This window comes from Chiloscyllium punctatum, chromosome 18 (assembly GCF_047496795.1).
Source record: "Chiloscyllium punctatum isolate Juve2018m chromosome 18, sChiPun1.3, whole genome shotgun sequence".
NCBI classification, from domain to species: domain Eukaryota; kingdom Metazoa; phylum Chordata; class Chondrichthyes; order Orectolobiformes; family Hemiscylliidae; genus Chiloscyllium; species Chiloscyllium punctatum.
This window is the reverse complement of record NC_092756.1, coordinates 99,037,454-99,050,629: the sequence shown is the minus strand read 5'-3', so window position 1 is coordinate 99,050,629 and position 13,176 is coordinate 99,037,454.

Genomic DNA, 13,176 nt, shown 5'->3' with positions numbered 1-13,176 from the left:
CATGTTGAACAATTCAGCTCTTGTGCAGGGGTAGTGTACCTACATAACATTTCTGAAATCATAAAATCCCTACAGTGTGGGAACTGGCCATTGGCCCAACAAATCCTCTGAAGGGTATCCCACCCAAATCACCTCATTTACCCCTGACTAATGCACCTCTGTTACACATCCCCTGAGCACTATGAGTAATTTCCCATGGCCAATCCACCCTGACTTGCACATCTTTGGATTGTGGGAGGGAACTGGAGCACCCGGAGGAAACATGGACACCAAGATCCCTCTGCTCTTCCACACTACCAAGTAGTCTACCATTAGCCCAGTAATCCATCTTTTTGTTACTCTTACCAAAGTGAATCACCTCACACTTACCCACATTGAACTCCATTTGCCACTTTTCTGCCCAGCTCTGCAGCTTCTCTATATCCCGCTGTAACCTGCCACATCCTTCCTCACAGTTTACAACTCCTCCGACTTTCGTATCATCCGCAAACTTGCTCACCCAACCGTCTAACCCTTCCTCCAGGTCATTTATAAAAATGACAAACAGCAATGGTCCCAAAACAGATCCTTGCGGAACACCGCTAGTGACGGCACTCCAAGATGAACCTTTGCCATCAACTACTACCCTCTGTCTTCCAGCCAGCCAATTCCTAATCCAAACCTCCAACTCACCCTCAATGCCATATCTCTGTATTTTCTGCAGTAGCCTACCATGGGGGACCTTATCAAACGCCTTACTAAAATCCATATACACCACATCTACCGCTTTCCCCTCATCTACCTCCTTAGTCACCTTCTCAAAGAATTCAATAAGGTTTGTGAGGCACGACCTGCCCTTCACAAAACCATGCTGACTATCCTTGATCACATTATTCTTATCCAGATGTGCATAAATCCTATCCCTTACAATTCTCTCTAAGACTTTGCCCACAACAGAAGTGAGACTCACCGGCCTATAGTTACTAGGATTATCCCTACTCCCCTTCTTGAACAAGGGAACCACGTTTGCTAGCCTCCAGTCTTCTGGTACTACTCCTGTAGACAAAGAGGACACAAAAATCAAGGCCAATGGCTCTGCAATCTCCTCCCTTGCTTCCCAGAGAATCCTAGGATAAATGCCATCAGGCCCAGGGGACTTATCTATTTTCACCCTTGCCAGAATTTCCAACACCTCTTCTCTACATATCTCAAAGCCATCCATTCTACTTATTCGTGCCTCAGTATTCATATCGACAACAATGTCCTGTTCCTGAGTGAATACTGACAAAAAGTATTCATTCAGTGCCTCCCCAATCTCTTCAGCCTCCACACGCAACTTCCCATTACTATCCTTGATTGGACCTACTCCTATCCTAGTCATTCTTTTATTCCTAACATACCTATAGAAAACCTTAGGGTTTTCCCTAATCCTACCAACTAAGGACTTTTCATGTCCCCTCCTTGCTGCTCTTAGCTCTCTCTTCAGGTCCTTCCTGGCTACCTTATAACTCTCAATCGCCCCTATTGAACCTTCACGCCTCATCTTTACAAAGGCCGCCCTCTTCCATTTAACAAGGGATTCCAATTCCTTATTAAACCACGGCTCCCTCACACGACCCTTTCCTCCCTGCCTGATAGGTACGTACTTATCAAGGACACTCAATAGTTGCTCCTTGAACAAGTTCCACATATCAATTACGCTCTTGCCTTGGAATCTACTTTTCCAATCCACACATCCTAAGTCATGCCTCACTGCATCATAATTTCCCTGCCCCCAGCTATAACTCTTGCCCTGTAGTACACACTTATCCCTCTCCATCACTAGAGTAAAAATCACCGAATTGTGGTCACTGTCCCCAAAGTGCTCACCTACCTCTAGTTCTAATACCTGGCCTGGTTCGTTACCCAGAACCAAATCCAGTATGGCCTCACCTCTTGTTGGCTTATCTACATATTGTGTCAGGAAACTCTCCTGCACACATTGGACAAACACTGACCCATCTAACGAACTTGAGCTATAGCTTTCCCAATCAATATCAGGAAAGTTAAAGTCCCCCATAACAACCACCCTATTACTGTCACTCTTCTCCTGAATCATCTTCGCAATCCTTTCTTCAACGATTCTAGGACTATTAGGAGGCCTGTAAAAGACTCCTAACAGGGTGACCTCACCTCTCCTATTCCTAACAGTTAAATACCTTTTGAAAAGTGTAGTCAATTTTAAGGAATACATAGCAAGCTCCCACAAGCAGAAATGAGAAATATTTGCCAGGGCACCCCCAATAGTTTCCCTTGTCCCACTGCTTCCTTCACGCCCTCCTGACAAACCAGGCATTGGTTTGATGTCCCACCTGCTGTCAGTGCAACCCTGGGGGTGTCAATGAGGTAATGGGACCCGGACTGGGCCAGAGGGCTGTCCGCTGGCATCTCAGCAAGTGTTTTGTGGGTGAGTGAGGACGTTACGTCTGTAATGACCCTTCAGGAGGAGCAGTGGTTCTGTACAGACCCTGTTGTCAAATAGTTGCCTGTGTATCAGGAGGGAGCCTCAGGTTAAAGGATAGTATTTGAAAGTTAAAACAGTCTGATTCAAGACAGCCAAGGATGTTGCTTTGATAGTTAGGACTGTAATGGTGTGTCTTTTTCAGAAATAAAGAATGTTGTCAAAGGTTTTTCGAATTATGTTGGGGTGGGGGATCGCAACGTAACCGATTTGTACAGAGTGTGATCCCACAAACAGCAGCACCCGATTCTGAGGGTGGATAGGCGCAGGACCATCGGGAGAACCCATGACACCTACGGAGTCACTGAACATCTCCGTTCCTACCAAACAGCCTGAACGGAGCACTATTGAACCAGGTGAGTACTCTCTGGGTTTCTGTTTAACTGTTGTTGGACATCACCATGGCCACTTTGTGTGGGTCACTGGTGTTTTTGACACTGACACTAGTTTCAGTCAAAAACAAAGACTCCCTTACACAGTCTGGGCAACTGTAATTCACAGCTGGTACACTCACCACTGCTTAACTCCCAGAGAGACTCAGCCAGCATTTATTGCCCACCCAGAACTATCCTTAAGGAAATTGTGAATAAGAAGAACGTTAGAAATAGGAGCAGGAGTAGGCCATTCAGCCCTGCAGGCCTGTGCTACTATCTAACAAGGTCAGACTGTCCTGCTCCAGGCCTCAACTCCTCTCATACCTGCTCATTATAGTCCTCAATTCCCTTCAAACATCTATCTCCCTCTTTAAATACTTATGGTGATCTAGCTTCCAGAATCTTGCAGGGTCGACAATTCCACACACTCACCCCCGTCTGAAAGAAGGAATTCCACTCTTTCACGGTTTAAAATGAGTGTGCCCTTATTCTGCAACTCTGTCCCTGACTTTGAGATTCCCCCCCCCCCCTTCTCAACATCAACCCTACCAAGCCCCCTCAGAATCTTGTTTCAATAAGATCACCCCTCCCCCTTCTAAACCCCAATGAATAAAGGCTGAACTTGTTTAACCATTCTTGATAAGTGAACTCCTCCATCCCAGCCCGGTGGATCTCTTTTGAACTGTCTCCAATGTCAATATGTCCCGAAATACTGAGATCAAAACTGTCTGCACTAATGTAGGCATAGCCTTCCAATACCCTGTGCAGTTGTAACCAGACTTCTCTGTGTATAATCTTCAACCTCCTGGCAATGAAGGCCAAAACTCTATCTGCATTTTAAAGTATTTGCCACACCTGCATGACAATGTTTTGTGTTTCATGTGGAACCCCTCCATCCGTCCCCCAGACCTTCTGTGTCGCACTGTTTATTTGAAGTCTCTCTCCATTTAACGGTCTGCCTTTTGATTCTTCTCATCAAATTACATAACCTCACACTTTCCGACCTTAAACCCCACCTGCCACTCACTCTCTCAGCTGATCTATATCCCCTTGTAGATTCCTTACAGCTTCATTCACAACGTGCCCCTGTATGATAGAGGTTTTGATTAATCTCCTTGAGCAGTAACTAGACATTTCAGACGACAGTTAAAAAGCTAACACATCGCTGTGGGTCTGGAGACACATGTAGGTCAGACCAGGTAAGGATGACAGATTTCCTTCCCTAAAGGGCCTTAGTGAACCAGATGGGTTTAAACAATACTCAATTGGAATTAGAATTAGATTTTATTATCGTATGTACTCAAGTACAGAAGTATATGAGTACAGTGAAATTATAAGAGTTTGGTTAGGCTGCACTTTAGAGTATTGCGTTCAATTCTGGTCGCCACATTATAGGAAGGATGTGGAGGTTTTGGAGAGGGTGCAGAAGAACAGTTTCCTCATTTCCCCTTCCCCCACCTCACCCTAGTTCCAAACGTCCAGCTCAGCACTGTCCCCATGACTTGTCCGGACTTGTCCTACCTGCCTATCTCCTTTTCCACCTATCCACTCCACCCTCTCCTCCCTGACCTATCACCTTCATCCCCTCCCCCACTCACCCATTGTACTCTATGCTACTTTCTCCCCACCCCCATCCTCCTCTCGCTTATCTCTCCACCCTTCAGGCTCACTGCCTTTATTCCTGATGAAGGGCTTTTGCCCGAAACGTCAATTTCAAAGCTACTTGGATGCTGCCTGAACTGCTGTGCTCTTCCAGCACCACTAATCCAGAATCAGGTTTCCCAGGATGCTGCCTGGATTAGAGGGTATGAGCTATAAGGAGAAGCTAGAAAAACTCGGGTTGTTCTCTCTGGAGTGGTGGAAGCTAAGGACAGACTTGTTTATAAAATAATGAGATGCATAGATCGAGCTGGTGGCCAGAAGTTGAAATGTCTAAAAGTAGGGGACATGCATTTAAGGTGAGAGGGAGAAAGTTCAAAGGAGATGTGAAGGACAAGTTTTTTTACACAGAGAGAGGTAGAAGTCTGGCACAGACTGCCAGGGATGGGTGGTGGAGGCAGGTTTCGATCGGGGTATTTCAGGGACTTTTAGATAAGCACATGAATATGCAAGAAATGGAAGGATATAGACCAAGGGCAGACAGAAGGGGTGAGTTTATTTTGGCATCGTATTTGGCACAACATGGTGGGCTGAAGGGCCTGTTGCTGTGCTGAACTGTTCCATGTTCCATGTTACCATTTCTGGTGTCATCTAAGGTACAAAGCTACTGAGCTATGAAATCTTACGTGCAAAGTAGAAAAATAAAGAAATAAAGTTGGAAGTTAAACATTACAGTCCTCCTCAGTAACAAGTAGAAAAATAAATCAATAAGGTAGTTTCACGTCACTGACACTAGATATAGAATCCCAGATTTAGTTAATTAACTGGACTATGGGATTCGAACCCCAGACTCTGAGTTACTGGAGTGGTGTCGGATCACATATCAGCTCCATATACAACATGTGTTTCTCACTGGGCAGGCGACAAGCATTGACAACTACAATCTCTGCTTTCTCATCGCTCCCTTTGAAAAGGGAATGCTCAGGATCCTGCCCCCTGTGAATATCTAGGAGAAAGTGAGGACTGCAGATGCTGGAGATCAGAGCTTAAAAAAATGTGTTGCTGGAAAAGCCCTTCTTCAGGAATTTATCCCCCCTCCCCCCACCTTTTATCTTAGCCCTCTTTGCACATCAGTCTCATTCCTGAAGAAGGGCTTATGTCCAAAACATCGATTCTCCTGCTCCTTGGATGCTGCCTGACCTGCTGCGCTTTTCCAGCACCACACTTTTCAGCATCTGTCCAGGCGCAGATTACTGCAGTTGCTGGAATCTGTACTGAAAACAATAAATGCTGGGGATCACAGTGGGTCAGGCAGCGTCTATGGAGAGACAGCTAGCTACCCAATGTAGATGCTTTCTCTCTCCATGGATGCTCTCTGACCCCGCTGTGATCCTCAGCATTTATTGTTTTCATCATCTGAGAAGAGATGTTAATGGAGTTAGTGTTTTGAGTTCAATGATTCTTCAGAACTCTTCTGCAGTTCATTAACTCTGTTTCTCTCTCCACAGATGCTTCCAGACCTGCTGAGTTTCTCCAGCCCTTCCTGTTTTTATTGCAGATTTCCAGCCTCCATCGTATTTTGTTTTGGTTTCATTGCCGATATCAGCACTGAGGTCACTTGAGCAGTAGCATTATCTGTTCCTCATTTTTTATTTACAGACTAGGAATGCAATTAACCCTGTCTCAGGCCAGATTACACTGTGGCAACTGTGTGGGTGCAGTTCTGTACATTTACCCAGAACATGAACTTGTGATATGGGCAGAAAGTTATTGAGAATAGGATCATGTGACTGATGGGATTCTTGTTGATCTGAAGTTATTGCCTGTTTCCAAATGAAGTGGATTAGTTAGTTATTTAGTTAGTTAGTCAACTGCTATCTTCACAGTGTCCTAACCTACACACCTGCTCACACTGTAAATCCCTTGTTTAAACATTAGAACAACGATCTCTGCAAAGAGAGAGAAACATTTTTTCATGGGGATATGGGATTGCTGACTGGTCCAGCAGTTACTGCCCCGACCCTAGTTGCCCCTTGAGAAGGTGGGGGTGAGCTCCCTTCTTGAACCGCTGCAGTCCATGTGCTGTGGGTAGACCGACAATGCCCTGAGGGAGGGAATTCCAGGATTTTGACCCAATGACTGTGAAGGAACGATGATATATTTCCAAGTCAGGATGGTGAGTGGTTTGGAGGGGAACTTGCAGAGGGTGGTGTTCCCATGTATCTGCTGCCCTTGTCCTTCAAGATGGAAGTGGTCATGGGTTTGGAAGGTGTTGTTTGTGCTTAGTGAATGTCTTGAGAATAGAAACACTGCTGCTAGGTATACTCAAGGATTGCAGATGCTGGAAACCAGAGTCTAGATTAGAGTGGTGCTGGAAAAGCACAGCAGGTCAGGCAGCATCCAAGGAGCAGGAAAATCGACGTTTCGTGCAAAAGCCCTTCATCAGGAATAGAGGCAGGGTGTCTGCAGAGTGGAGAGATAAATGAGAGGGGGTGGGGGTGGGGAGTACAATAGAGTACAATAGGTGAGTGGGGGGGGGGGATGGAGGTGATAGGTCAGATAGAAGGGTGGAGTGGATAGGTGGAAAGGAAGATATGCAGGTAGGACAAGTCATGGGATGGTGCTGAGCTGAAAAGTTAGAACTGCAGTGAGGTGGGGGAGGGGGAAATGAGGAAACTGGTGAAACCCACATTGATGCCCTGGGGTTGAAGTGTTCCGAGGCGGAAGATGAGGCGTTCTTCTTCCATGTCCTCGGCAGAGTGGGAGGGGGAGTTGAAATGTTGGGCCACGGGGCGGTGTGGTTGATTGGTGCGGGTGTCCCAGAGGTGTTCCCTAAAGCGCTCTGCTAGGAGGCGCCCAGTCTCCCCAATGTAGAGGAGACCACATCGGGAGCAACGGATACAATAAATGATATTAGTGGATGTGCAGGTAAAACTTTGATGGATATGGAAGGCTCCTTTGGGGCCTTGGATGGAGGTGAGGGAGGAGGTGTGGGCGCAGGTTTTATAGTTCCTGCGGTGGCAGGGGAAGGTGCCAGGATGGGAGGGTGGGTTGTATGGGGGTGTGGACCTGACCAGGTAGTCACGGAGGGAACGGTCTTTGCGGAAGATGGAAAGGGGTGGGGAGTGAAATATATCCCTGGTGGTGGGGTCTGTTTGGAGGTGGCGGAAATGTCGACGGATGATTTGGTTAATGCAAAGGTTGGTAGGGTGGAAGGTGAGCACCCAGGGGCGTTCTGTCCTTGTTACGGTTGGAGGGGTGGGGTCTGAGGGCGGAGGTGCGGGATGTGGACGAGATGCGTTGGAGGGCACCTTTAACCATGTGGGAAGGGAAATTGCGGTCTCTAAAGAAGGAGGCCATCTGGTGTGTTCTATGGTGGAACTGGTCCTCCTGGGAGCAGATACGGCGGAGGCGGAGGAATTGGGAATACGGGATGGCATTTTTGCAAGAGGTAGGGTGGGAAGAGGTGTAATCCAGGTAGCTGTGGGAGTTGGTGGGTTTGTAAAAAATGTTGGTATCAAGTCAGTCGTCATTAATGGAGAAGGAGAGGTCCAGGAAGGGGAGGGAGGTGTCAGAGATGGACCAGGTAAATTTAAGGTCAGGGTGGAATGTGTTGGTGAAGTTGATGAATTGTTCAACCTCCTCGCGGGAGCACGAGGTGGCGCCAATGCAGTTATCAATGTAGCGGAGGAAGAGGTAGGGAGTGGTGCCGGTGTAATTACGAAAGATTGACTGTTCTACGTAGCCAACAAAGAGACAGGCATAGATGGGGCTGCTGATGGTGGATGGGGCGCCAATCAAGCAGGTTAGCTCAGTCTAGGTAATCATTCAAAGCCATTAAAAATGTTGTTAGACAGACACACACCCAGACACACACACACACAGACACACACACACACACACACACATAAACACACAGACACACACACAGACACACACACACAGACACAGACACACACACACTCACACACACAGACACACACACAGGCACACACACACACACACACACTCACACACACAGACACACACACACTCACACAGTCTCACACACACACACACACACACACACACACACACACTCACACACACAGACACACACACAGAGATTGTTCTCTTCGTGAGGTATAGAGCTGTTTTGAGTCTAGGGATATGGATCTGGTGTTGGGATGTGGATCCGATGGTGGGATGTGGATCTGATGGGATATGGATCTGGTGTTTGGACATGGATCAGGTGTCGGGACATGGATCTTTTGTTGGGAAGTGGATCCAGTGTTGAGACATGGATCTGGTGTTGGGACATGGATCCAGAGTTGGGATATGAATCCTGTATTGGGATGTGGATCTGGTGTCGAGACATGGCTCTGGTGTTGGGGAATGGTTCCAGTGTTGGGATGTGGATCCGGAGTTGGGATGTGGATCAGGTGTTGGGATATGGATCTAGTGTTGGGACATGGATCCAGCATTGGGATGTGGACCCCGCGTTGGGATGTGGATCGGTGTTGGGACATGGATCTGGTGTTGGGATGTGGATCGGTGTTGGGACATGGATCTGGTGTTGGGATATGGATCCAGCGTTGGGATGTGGATCGGTGTTGGGACATGGATCTGGTGTTGGGATGTGGATCAGGTGTTGGGATATGGATCCAGTGTTGGGACATAGATCTGGTGTTGGGATATGGATCCAGCGTTGGGATGTGGATCGGTGTTGGGACATGGATCTGGTGTTGGGATGTGGATCCGGAGTTGGGACATGGATCCGGAGTTGGGATGTGGATCAGGTGTTGGGATATGGATCCAGTGTTGGGACATGGATCTGGTGTTGGGATATGGATCCAGTGTTGGGATCTGGATCGGTGTTGGGACATGGATCTGGTGTTGGGATGTGGATCCGGAGTTGAGACATGGATCCGGTATTGGGACATAGGTCTGGAGTTGGGACATGGATCCGGAGTTGGGATGCTGTTGTATTTTCAGGTTTGGGTTGCACACACACAGTGCACAGTCTCCTGTACGTCACTCTCACAGTTGATCCCAGGAGCAATTGGTGTTTGGTGGCTAGTTAACCCCAGAAGGTGTCACTAGTCAACACAACTGTATCCTCAACTGACCCCCACAGACAGGAGAAGTCAGAAGGAATGAATGTGCAGTGATTGATCAACATTCACATCGTCAGAAGGTGGTGTCTGAGTAGTATGACTAGACTATTAATCCAGACACCCAGGAAATGTTTGGGGGGGCCTGGCTCAAATCCTGCCATTGCTGATAGTGGACATTGAATTCAATAAAGATCTGGAATTAGTAATCTGGTAACGACCAGGAGTCCATTGTCAATTGTTGTAAAATCCCATCTAGTTCATTAATGCTCTTTGGGAGAGAAATCTGCCATCATTACCTGGTCTCGCCTATATGTGACTCCAGACCCACAGCCTCTGGGCAATTAGGGATGGGTAATAAATCCCAGCAACACATTGGCATGGATGGGTCGGACCAAAGGGTCTGTTTCTGTGCCTTATGACTCTATTTTTGTTCTTTGTTTCATTCTGTGAATAACAGAAAACTTTTCAGCCATTGAGGTACAGGTGCTATATAAATGCAAGTGTTTTGAATCCTGTTTCCTTTGACAGTGCCAGAGATTCCCTGCTCCTACTCCTGTTCTGGTCAGAGCCCAGTCCCCGTCCGTAGACACACATCAACATTCCACATATCATCAGTGACTGAGAAATGAAAGTCCAGAGATTGTGTGTGTGTCTGTGTGTGTGTCTCTGTGTGTGTGTGTGTGTCTGTCTGCGTGTGTGTATGTGTATGTGTGTGTGTGTCTGTGTGTATGTGTGTGTGTCTATGTGTGTGTTTGTGTGTGCGTCTATGTGTGTGTTTGTGTGTGCCTGTGTGTGTGTGTCTGTGTGTGTGTGTGTGTGTATGTGTGTATGTGTGTCTGTCTGCGTGTGTGTATGTCTGCGTGTGTGTATGTCTGCGTGTGTGTCTGTGTGTGTGTCTGTATGTGTGTGTGTGTCTGTGTGTGTGTGTCTGTGTGTATGTGTGTGTATGTATGTGTGTGTGTGTGTGTGTCTGTCTGCGTGTGTGTGTGTATGTCTGTGTGTGTGTGTGTCTGTCTGCATGTGTGTGTGTGTCTGTATGTGTCTGTCTGTCTGCGTGTGTGTGTCTGTCTGTGTGTGTATCTGTGTGTGTGTCTGCGTGTGTGTATGTGTCTGAGTGAGAGTGTGTCTGTCTGTGTGTGTATCTGTGTGTGTGTCTGCATGTGTGTGTGTGTCTGAGTGAGAGAGTGTGTGTGTGTGTCTGTCTGCGTGTGTGTGTGTCTGAATGAGAGTGTGTGTGTGTGTGTCTGCATGTGTGTGTGTCTGTCTGTCTGTCTGCATGTGTGTGCGTGTCTGTCTGCGTGTGTGTGTATGTCTGTGTGTGTGTGTCTCTCTGCGTGTGTGTGTGTCTGTCTGTCTGCGTGTGTGTGCGTGTCTGCGTGTGTGTGTGTATGTCTGTGTGTGTGTCTGTCTGCGTGTGTGTGTGTATCTGTGTGTGTGTGTGATTGTGTGTGTGTCTGTGTGTGTGTGTCTGAGTGAGAGTGTGTGTGTGTCTGAGTGAGTTTGTGTCTGTCTGTGTGTGTGTGTGCGTGTGTCTGTATGTCTGTCTGTGTGTGTGAGAGTGTGTCAGTCTGCGTGTGTGTGTGTCTGTCTGTGTGTGTATGTGTTGTGTGTGTGTGTGTCTGAGTGAGAGTGTGGGTGTGTGAGTGTGTGTGTGTGTGTCTGTGTCTGTCTGTGTGTGTGTGTGTGAGTGAGAGTGTGTCTGTCTGCGTGTGTGCGCGTGCGTGTGAGTGTGTGTGTGAGTGTCTCTGTCTCTGTCTCTCTCTCAAGCTGGAGGTGCTGCTTATAGTCTGCTGCAGATTCCTGAACTACAAATACAGCAGCGGGCATGTGGGACGGAGGTGGGTGACAGAAGGAGCTGCTGTGTGTCAGAGTGTGAGAGACACATGTGGCCTGTTTTGGCTGGAGGATGGCTCCTCTCACAGTGACCATCTCACAGCCTATGGCTGGTACCGGGAAACATTGAAACCCCATCATTACTCAGTCGGCAGAGCCTCTGGGTTACTGCGGGGCATCTGGAGCTCTGAGTATACCCGACGGGGTGGGGTCAAAGAGGGCACCACCCCTGACCTGGCAAGGCGTGGGGATTCCTTGGCACAGGATTGGCAGCACCAAGCGCTGGGCGATTGGAAGACGGTGATGGTGAGATTTCCCTCTCTTGGCTGTTCAGGCGGGTTAGTACTGAGTGGGTCCTGGCATCAGCTTTACCAGCTGCTTGGGTTTCGGTGTCAGTGAGACCTCTGGACGGTAAAATTCTCCGTCAGCAACCTGACCCAGGACAGTATCCCGGGCTCAGAACAGGAAAACATCAGTATCAGCCAGTCCCCACTGCAATGGGAGTGGGTTCTGCATCTGCGCACAGTGTGTGTGTGTGTGTGTGTGGAGCTGTCTGGGTACATATAGTCAGTACCATATGGGTGGCTCAGTAGTTAATACTGCTGCCTCACAGTGCAAGGACCCAGGTTCGATCCCAGCCTCGGGTGACTGTGTGGAGTTTGCACATTTTCCCCATGTCTTTTTGGGTTTCCTCTGGGTGCTCTGGTTGCCTCCTACAGTCCAAAGATGTGCAGCCTAGGGTGGATTGGCCATAGGAAATTGCTCATAGTGTCCAGGGATATGCAGGCTAAGTGGGTTAACTATGGGAAATGCAGGATTACAGGGATAGGGTAGGGCGGTGTGTCTGAGTGGGAGGCTCTTGAGGGAGAGTGCTGACTCAATGGGCCAAATGGCCTGTTTCCACACTGCAGGGATTCCATGTGTAAGAGAATACAGGTGTCTGCACAGGAGTGGATGTGTACAAGTTCCTCTGTGAAGTAGTCGTTTGTGCTTCCCCACATGGTCGAATAGCCTAGAATCTTATACTGGCTCTTGGAGGCTAAGAGCCTCAGCAGCGTAATCAAGAGGGTGAAAGGGAGGAGGCAGGGGTGCATCGACTGGGGAGTTATTACTCAGCACTGGCTCATGTTGAGAAGATGCGGGGAGTTATTGTTTCTCTAAGAGGACGTTCTGTTGCAGATGTGTGCGATGGAGATCACTGCCCAGTTAAAGAGTTGTGCAGCTCTGACAGAAGACCCAGTAATGCTCATCTGTAACGCTGATGTCCAACTGGCCTTCGGTCAAACCTGGGTGTCCCCGGAGAACTGAGCAGGAAGGCACAGGATTGGAAAAGGTCAGGAAAGACAGAAGAGGAAGATCAGAAACAAAGAGTGTGCAGATGACCAACCTGTGAACAATGTCTGTTACTGCCGTCTCAAACCCCGACACTCAGTGTACTTGTCTGACTTGTGATTCATAACTTAATCGTGACGCCTCATTGTGGAGTTTCAGCCGCTTTGGAGAGGGAATCTTAAATATTCAGACCTGAGGAGTTTTCTGGATTAGTTAAGGGGACCTCAGAGAAACACACAAATATCCTGACAGGGGTGAGGGGCAGTGGGATGGGGGTGAGAAACAGAATGAACAGCAGCATGGATTTGATGGGCTGAATGGTCTCTCTCTGTGCCATGTCCTCAGTGATATTGATTCGGGAGACGTGTGCTGCAATTCATTTGGATAGAGGAGATATTCCTCAAAAAAAAAACACAGGACATTAAAGATTAAAATTCCTAATGTTTGTGACAACCCTTCCCTG